Source organism: Lactuca serriola, chromosome 6 (assembly GCF_051521515.1).
Source record: "Lactuca serriola cultivar US96UC23 chromosome 6, Lser_US96UC23_V15, whole genome shotgun sequence".
NCBI lineage: Eukaryota > Viridiplantae > Streptophyta > Magnoliopsida > Asterales > Asteraceae > Lactuca > Lactuca serriola.
The window spans coordinates 130,824,675-130,834,697 of NC_136413.1; positions in this window are offsets into that span (position 1 = coordinate 130,824,675).

The window sequence follows — 10,023 nt, forward strand, 5'->3', positions numbered from 1 at the left end:
ATTTACTGTTTTTACTTCATCGCATTACCTGTTAAGAAGATCTAATCGATCATCAAGTTAGTTAATAACTTATCAATTGGTATCAGAGCAGGAGGCTGTGTAATTCATACACATCTTTTCTGTGAAAAAGGTTGCGATTAGGGTTATTCCGCATTAACTAATATTTATTGAGCTGTCATCCCATAATTGACGTAACTCAACATTTATTTGTTTTGCCCTAATCTTATATATATTACAGTCTGATCTTTCAAACAGGTTATACGATCAAGCATGGACGAGTCAAAATCAAATCCCATAAACATCTCAAATAGCATTGGATCAACGACGAAGATTCCCATCCTTTACACCCAGGATTACGAAGTCTGGGCACATCACTTTGAAGATTATGTCATTGGATCTGAAGACAATGGATATCTTATTTGGGAAGCAATCGTGTCTGGACCATTCGCTCATTCAGCAACGTCTAGAATCATTAAAACTCAGAAAGAGTATAATGATCTGTTGAAGGACGTAAAAGATATTGCTCAAGACGAAAAGGATAAGTTTCAGTGCAATATTAAAGCGTTGAGACTAATCAGATTCGCTCTTCAATCAGATACTTTCAGGCTAGTGAGTTCATGCAGCACTGCCAAAGAAATATGGGATAGCCTACGAGAGTTATATTCCACAGACGAAGATCTGGAGCATTCCATTCAGACCCTACTTTTATCTGAGTTTGGAGAATTTAATCAGAATCCCGAGGAAACTGTTACTCAGACATTCGATCGCTTCAATCATCTTATCAGTAAGATGATTAAACACGATATTGAAAGGAAGTTGATTGAACAAAAAGTTACATTTTTGAATGGTCTTAGATCTGAGTGGAGAGCGGTTGTGTCCACTGTTAAAGCTCATGAGCAATTCAAATCTTATTCATTGGCTAAGCTGGTAGGAATTTTGAAATCCCAAGAAAAGATTGTCTTGCAGGAAAAGAATGTGGTTTCAAGCTTGGGTTCCTTGGCCCTTTTTTCTAAAAGCAAAAGTGTGATGGAAGATGAAGACCTTAACTTAGAAGACTATGAACTTACCTCTGAAGACTATGCAATGATGGTGTCAAATCCAAAGAGGTTTATTAAGAAAAGGTTTCCTACCAATAAGAACCGGAATTGGCAGGGAAGCTATAGTTCTGAAAAAGTGAGGGAGGAACCGAAGGCAGAAGAAGCAAAGAAAGAGCCGAAAGTTGAAGCGGATTCTGGCGTGAATTGCTACTACTGTGGAGGAAAGAACCACTATGCCAAAGACTGTGTCCTAAAGAAAATGGCAGAAAAGGATGAAGAAAAAGATGAAGAAGCTGTGTTGATGAAAAAGCTGGAAGAGATTAAGAGAAAGAAAACTACTGCCAACCCTTCTATGAATGCTTTAATTGTGCAGGGTTCGGTAGCGGATGATGAGTTCGGTGGCGTGGAGTTCTGGTCAACCGACTCTGAGGATGATGAAGTCAGAAAGCCATCTCATGGAAAGGCTTATGTTGCGAAAGGTGAAGGAAGTGGTGGAAAGTGTCTGATGGTGTCGGATGTATCTCAAATAAGGGGATACAACACAGACGGTGGGAATGAAGACAAGAAGGAGCGAGAGGACTTGTGCTTCACAACAAAACCTCTCAGCGTGCAGTTTAATGAGCTTGATGAATTAATCAAGAAGGTACAATCCATTTTTGTTTCATTCAAAGTCCCACAAAATTCATATGAAAAAGAATTAAAAAATGTAAATTCAAGAATCTCTCATCTAGACAGCAGTTTAACTCAAACACGGGTCACCAATTCTAACCTAACTGACCAAATAAGCAGGGTGTCTTCAAAGAGTGAGGAACGGAGGATGTGGATAGCGTTGAAGGAGTCGGAGTTGATCAAATCCAAAGACGAAATCATTTATTTACAAAGAGACAATTTAAAACTTTTGAAACAAAGAAATGTCTTTTGTTTGATTGCTAAGCGTCTTTATTCTAACATCACTCAACTTCATCTTAACTGTGAAATAGGACAGAAAATTCATCGCATGATTTTGCCCTTTCTTGAGTTTAAGGAAGATGAAATCGATGCTGAAGCATATAATTGCGAAAGCGTAGTCTCGTCTGAGGATGTAAATCCGACTTATATGTATGGACTAGACAAAATTGAATCTTTCATAAAGTCCAAGGACCATAAGGACATGCTGAAAAACCTTTTGGATGAAAATGATAAATTGAAACTAAGGACCGAAACCATACAAAAGTTTGACTCATTGAATGCCAACTTAAGCTCAGAAAATAAAATTGATGTTGAAAATGCATCTGAGCTTAATGAGGATGATGATATGAGTGAAATTTCTGTAGAGGATGAAATTGACTGTTCTGAGTTTGTCAAGAGCGAACCCGAAAACCACAAAAATCTTATTTCAGAAAATTCTGTGGAGTTTGCTCGTTTGTCCCAACAAAAGTCCCCGATCCTTGAAGAAAAGGCTGTTGTATACCAAAAGGTAAGGACAACTCCAAATCAGGTGTATAAGGTGACAGGAGTAACCAGACATCAGACAACCGAACTCACAACCATTGTAAATGAAGATAATGCTGATGGCTGTGATGAGTTCTTCTGGTCTGCCCCCATCGACAATGCTGATGAAACCGTTGGTCTGTCAGAACGGACGTCCTGGAAAACCAAAGGCAGATATGTGCCAGAGCCTTTGAACAAGCCTGATAACTTCGACATACCAAGTACTAGTGGTACAAAAGATGTTCCTGAAGAGAAAGGAGTTCCTGCAGAAAAAGTCACTCCTTCAAGCGAAACATCTTCAGTTCAAAGTGAACCGGCTGGCAAGAAGCAAAAGCAAAAAGCCAACATCCACCGACAGCTGAAGCAAGTAAAGGATCAGAAGCAGCAAAGGAATCAGAGATACAAGAAAAATCTCTCTGAACGAAAACATTTTTGGCGATCTCAAAACGCCCATTTCTCTTATCATGACAGAAATTCAAAGTCAGAGAAAAGTGCTGTGAGGCAGCAAGAAAGTAATAATAACCAAAAGGAAAGGTTCGGTTCTGAGGATCATAACAACCAAAGGGAAAGGTTCGGTTCAGAGAACACCAACTACCGAAAGCATAAGTTCGGTTCCGAAAGCAAAAGCAATCAAGGTTCAAGGTTCGGTCCCACTAATGATCAAAAACAAAAGGGGCACCTAGAACCTCAAGTCAAGCAAACTTCTCAGTCTAACTTCTCTCGTTCTAATTCTTCTCAACCCCATTCTAAATCCAATTCTGTTCATACTCAAAATCCAAAATCTTCAACAGATTTGAAAGGAAAATCGAAGGTTTCCTTAGTTAAGACTGATCAAAATCATTCCAAGGCTCAAACGTCAAGTCCTGAACCCAAACCGTCTGTAACAAATCCCAACAAATTTAAAGTTTTCACCATTAAAAAGAAAGATGAAACAACTTTAATAAAAAGAACATATCTTGTTGACATCTCCCTTACTATTCCTGTTCCTGTGAAAGGCTCACGTGGACCCAAGAAACTTTGGGTTCCTAAATCTGCTTAATTTTTGCAGGTTATCAGTGACGAGCAGTTCGACGAAGAATGGTATATTGACAGTGGCTGCTCACGTCACATGACAGGAAGGAAGGAAGAGCTGAGGGAATTTCAGTCTCTTTCAAACGGTGGAAACGTCAAGTTCGGGAACAACTCATGCGACACAATAAAAGGTTATGGAATGATAAAAAATGGAGATTTCACGATTAGAAAGGTTGCATACGTTGAAGGACTACAGCACAACCTCATCAGTGTATCTCAACTCGTTGGAGGTACCGGTCTCAAGGTCTCTTTCGACGATGAGGGTTCAGAGATAATTGAAAAGAAAACAAAAAGAGTAATTCTCAAATCGGAGCGTAAAGGCGAAATGTTTCCCCTGAATCTCAAACCCATCAAAGGAAATCCAGCTATCTGCCTGTTATCCAAAGCACAATCTGACGAAAGCTGGCTGTGGCACCGAAGGCTCTCTCATCTCAACTTCAAGGATATCAACAAACTTGTCACAGGTGGTCATGTTCGAGGTCTTCCATTGCTCAAATTCGATCGAGAACATTTATGTGCTGCGTGTGAAATGGGGAAGCAGAGTCGTCAAAGCCACCCATCGATTGTAAACACTAAAGTTGTTGAACCATTAGAGTTAATTCACATTGACTTGTGTGGTCCATCATCTATCGAAAGCATCGACAGTAGCAAGTATATTCTTGTCATTGTTGATGACTTTTCACGTTTTACATGGGTGTTCTTTTTGAAGCACAAATCTGAAGCAACTCTCAAGCTAAAGATGTTTATCAAGGAGGTTGAAGTGTAGCTAAGGAAAGTCGTTCGCAACATCAGGAGCGACAATGGGTTTGAGTTCAAAAATAAAGAATTCGAAGACTTCTTGGCAGAAAAAGGAACCAGTCACAACTTCTCAGCTCCCTACACCCCTCAACAAAACGGGATTGTCGAAAGACGAAACCGATCTTTGTGTGAGGCGGCCCGAACCATGCTAAGTTTTGCCTCTTTACCTTTATATTTTTGGGTTGATGCTATTGCTGCAGCATGTTTTACGCAGAATAGGTCCTATCTCAATAAACGCTTTAATCTCACTCCTTATGAGATCATCAACAACAGGAAGCCAAATGTCAAATTCTTCCACGTATTCGGCTCACGGTGTTTCATCTTCAATTCTAAAGAACATCATAACAAGTTTGACGTGAAAGCCGATGAAGGGATATTTCTGGGATACTCTCTCACTTCGAAAGCATACAGGGTTTTGAACAAACGTTCGATGAAGATTGAAGAAACTTATTATGTGACTTTCGATGACAGCTATGTCAAAAAGCTGAAGGCCAGTGAAGACACAGTTGGAGAAATTTTTTCTCAAACAGGCCAAGTCACAACCTCGATTGCAAACCTATTTGAGAAGTTTGTTGAGTTATTCGATGAACCAGAGAAGGCCGCTCTCTCGGAAGCTAGTGCAACAAACAACAAAGTAGATCATCTGAAGCAACTCATCGAAAATGCTGCCAAGCAAATGAATGAAGGAGGATCAAGTTCCATCGACCCTCCACAGCACGATGATTCAGTTGAGGAGGAGAATCCATCTTCTTCACAACCGGGCTCACATGTTGAGGGGGAGAACTGTTCTCCAGCTGCTATCGAACGCCTAGCTGTACCCGAAAGCCAATCTGTACCTGAAATTCCTGTGGTACCCAAAAGCTCAACACCACCTGAAACTCCTGTAGCTCCGGAAAGTCAAGCTACACCTGGAAGCTCATCTGTCGAGGGGGAGAATGCTGATATGTCTTATGACGATGATAGTCAATCTAAACTAGAAGAGATGGTAAATGCTGAATTGGATCCATCCTATGATCCAAATTACCCTCCTCTTGTCAAATGGACCAGAGATCATCCTGTTTCATAGGGTGTCGGTAATGTCTCTGAAAAGGTCTTGACCCGATCTCAACTAAAGGCAAAGCAAACTTCCTTATTTTCAAAAGTAGAGTTCTGTATGTTTAACTTCTTCATCTCAAAAGTTGAACCAAAGACAGTTAACACTGCTCTTGATCACTCCGATTGGGTTCAAGCTATGCAAGACGAACTTAATGAATTCGAAAGAAATAAAGTTTGGCGCCTCATTCCAACTCCTCCAGATGCCTCGGTTGTTGGTCTCAAATGGGTCTTTAGAAATAAGATGGATAAGGAAGGCAATGTGATAAGAAACAAAGCTCGTCTAGTGGTGAAAGGATACTGCCAGGAGGAAGGAATTGACTATGAGGAAACTTTTGCTCCTGTGGCTAGGCTGGAATCTGTTCGAATATTTCTTGCCTATGCTGCACACAAGAACTTTGAGGTCTTCCAAATGGACATAAAGTGCACATTTCTAAATGGAGAACTTGAAGAAACGGTGTACGTAGAGCAACCACCTGGATTTGTCAATGAAAAATACCCCAATCATTGTTATATTCTGGACAAAGCGGTATATGGACTGAAACAAGCACCGAGGGCCTGGTATGAAACGCTAACCAAGTTTTTAAAGATGTCCAAATTCAAACAAGGTTCGGTTGACCCAACCTTCTTTCATAAGAAGGAAGGTAACCACCTTATGATTGTTCAAATCTATGTCGATGATATCATCTTTGGCTCAACGAATCCTAGCTTAACGGCTGAATTCAGAAAGCTGATGGAGACTAAATTTGAAATGAGCTCAATGGGTCCAATTAACTTTTTCCTTGGTTTAAATATTAGACAGGGACCCGAAGGCATCTTTATTAACCAGGAAGCTTACACGAAGACTCTCCTTGCTAAATTTGGCATGATGGGAGACTCAAAGGTTAAAGTACCAATGGCGTTCGACACCAAGCTCACTCCATCCTTGGATAAGCCAGCAGTCGACATTACGCTATATCATCAAATGATCGGTTCTTTAATGTACCTTACTGCTAGCAGGCCTGATATAATGTTTTTTGTTTGTTACTGTGCTAGATTTTAGGCAAATCCTCGTGAACCTCACATGCTTGCAGTGAAGAACATACTCCGGTATCTCAAGCGAACTACCTCTTTAGGCTTATGGTATCCATCCAACTTAGGTTTCTTCGTTCAAGCCTATTCAGATGCAGACCTTGGAGGCTGTGGACTAGACAGGAAAAGCACCACTGGAGGCTGCCAATTCCTTGACGGGAAGTTGGTTAGTTGGCAATCAAAGAAACAAACCTGTGTATCCCTGTCTACCGCTGAGGCAGAATACATCGCAACTGCCTCCTGTACTTCTCAAGTGATTTGGATCCAAAGCCAACTCAGGGACTATGGACTCAATATGAAAAAGATCCCACTATATTGCGACTCTGAAAGTGCAATTAGGATCTGTCATAACCCAGTGCAACACTCGAAGACTAAGCACATAGCACTGAGGTATCACTTCATTAAGGATCATGTGGAAAATGGGAATGTCGAAATACACTTTGTTCGAACCACTGATCAATTGGCTGACATCTTCACCAAAGCTCTTCCTGAAGCATCTTTTAACAAAATACTACAAGGGCTAGGTATGATGGAATCAGATTCAGTACCAAAAATTACCTCTCAAGCTCAAAAGCAAGAAGCGAAATTGTGCTAATGTACCGAAATGAACCGAACGCTCAGGTTCGGTTGCATTATCTGCTTTTCGCTCATCACTCAAAGGTAGTTTCCTTGGTTGTAGATCTTATGTATAAATTTTCCAAATTCATTTCTCTTATTGTCAAAGTTATTCTCTTTTTCAAATCTATTTTCTTTGGCGACCGAAATCAACCGAACGTTCGGGTTCGGTTCCAAAATTTTTCTCACCCGAAATAGACCGAACGCTCGGGTTCAGTTCCAAAGTTTTTCTCAACCGAAATAGACCGAACGCTCGGGTTCGGTTCCAATTTTTTTTTTGTCTTATTTTTTTATTTTATCAAAAATTCCAAAAATATTTTTTTTCTTTCTTAAATTCAAAAACTCCAAAAATATATTTTTTTATTATCTTATTTAGCTTGGCTTTTATTATTTTTTTTTATTTATTTTTTTTCCTTTTCTTGTGGATATATAATTTCATTAGCTAAGTGTCCCTAGAAGCATGCTGCTGTATGTGTCCAAAGCCTCACCTGATTCTGAATAATAGGCCTTACTGACTTGGTATAAACAAACCTTGTCTTCCCAATTAGGCTTTCTTATTTATTCTAATCATGAGCTACCTAACTCTCTTCTCACATGAGATATGAGTTTTCTGCTTGGTCCTATTTTTTTTATAGTAGAGGTACTTTGATTTCTTTACACCATCTACATTGTATTTCTCCATCACATTCGCTTCACAAACGTAACCCTTGAGACTCTCAGAAATTACCACTGAGGTTTATGGTTGCACAATTTCTGTGTTTATGATCTTAGCTTCGTGCCACTACGTGCTAAGTGAAACCCAACATTCAAATACCCAAGATGCATTGACGGTGAACAATTAATTTGCTCAATCTTTCAGTAATGAATTGACGAATGTACCATATGAAATCTCTAATTTTCTTTTGAGTGATTCCTATGAAATTGTTAACACCCATAACATTTCTTCCCTTGGGATCCAGTTTTAATTTTTATTGAGATTTTATAAATTTCCTAGCCAAATTAAATTATCTCCAACCTACTTGTTCAACAGACTACACCGGTCTCACAAGTACTTCGTTTAATTTCTGTCTTATATCAAGATTAGGAATTTTGATTCGAAGCGATATCCACCCTCATAAGCCTCATTAAAAGAAGTCTTTCAACACTTCTTAATAAGTGTCTGATCGCTATTCAACGAGAAACCACACAAACACTTTAAAGTCTCTCTTGACTTTGAAGGAAGAGATTCGTGCCCGGGATCATTTGTTTCGTGTCTTCATTGACATCACATATTTTCCCAAAAGTGTAGCTTTATTTCTTTTCTTTTACACCCTAAGCACGAAAATCTTTGATTTTCCAAAATTCAGGTTCTATTAATTACAAGGCATTTTAATTGGATTGGTGATTTATTAAAGGATGTCGTAAATATTGATCCACGTCGGGAATTTTTTTAAAGATGCTGTTTTATTCTAAAGGGATAAGATGATGACATGATGACGCAGGCGGGAGTCTAATCGATTTGATTTCAAACGGCGCAAGAGGGAAGCGTGCGAATCTGAAGCGTTTCATCTCCAAACGGCGCCTGATGGGAAGGCGTGTTATTAGGGGCATGACATTCTCTCTCATGCGTGATCATCGGCAACCCCAACTGTCACGCATCAGTCAACTCCGAAAAACCCTTTGTTTTTCAATCTAAGATTTGGGAAGATCTTTCTCTCTCCTTAGTCCACCAGCTGGCAACATCAGTCGCAACTGAGTTGAAGTCCTTCGCTTCTCTTCGTCAAACAATTTCTGACGACAACTCAACTTTCCGAACAACCATCGAAGAACGTCTCTCCAAGCTTCAAGAAGATTTGGCTGCCGAGAACACTCTCATGGATGTTCTAGCGAGGAAGACTACCGCTCTGAAGGTCAAGAGCATTCAACTCTCCAACTCTCAACAGGAGATTGAATCTCTTCGATCTGAAAGGGAGGTCATCAAATCGTGTGTTTCGGATGTCCACTCTGCCATTTCCAACATCCTAGAAGCACATGATCCAATTCTTAACTACACTGTGAGGCGTGACCTTGCAGAGAAGCTCGCTCCCGCCCTCGCTCTACTCAGCAAAATCGAAGGGCTCCTTGATTTCGTGTCCATTCCGAAACAAGGGGGAGAGAAGGAAACAATGTCTCAACCACCTCCTACTTCCACAGCAACACACACAACCGAACCTCCTCCAGTAGGCCAAGCCTCCGGTTCTGGTGTGAAAGACAAAGGCAAAAACATTGCTGAAGAAGAAGAATAAGATAAAGAAACAATCGCCGACTTGTTGAAGCGTAAAAGTCGACACAATGAGGCTGACATCAGTGCTCGTGTGGCAAGAGAGGCTGAAGAAGCCGAACGTAAACAGAAGGAAGCCCACGACCTTCTTGAGAGCAGGAAAACTCTGTTTCCTTCCTGGACTCTTGAGAGGATGATTAAAGAAGCCATCGACACACCGATTATCTTGTGGCTGGAACCGGTGATCTCTTTAGATCGTTCCAATACTGTCGACTCACAGTTCGACATGCCACTGACCCGAAAGGCTTTTATCTTTCATGCCTTTTCCAACGTTATAAAGTTCCCTCATCCTCATCCACAGGTTGATCGGGACTTAATCGATTTCTATCTGAAGGCTGCTCAACCCCAATATCAGACTCGGAGCGCTCAGAAAATTGTTAACGTTCGGGTCTTGAAGCCGTACAGTGAAGGTAACTTCATCAACGTTCGGTTCAAGGTACTTCGGGGATCTGCCAAAACAGAACATGTTATTTCCCTTGCAGATCTTCCCAACCTTAATCCCCATGATTGGATTATCTTGCACAACATCCTTCTCACCAACGAAGCTGAATACGGTCCGATCATCGACCA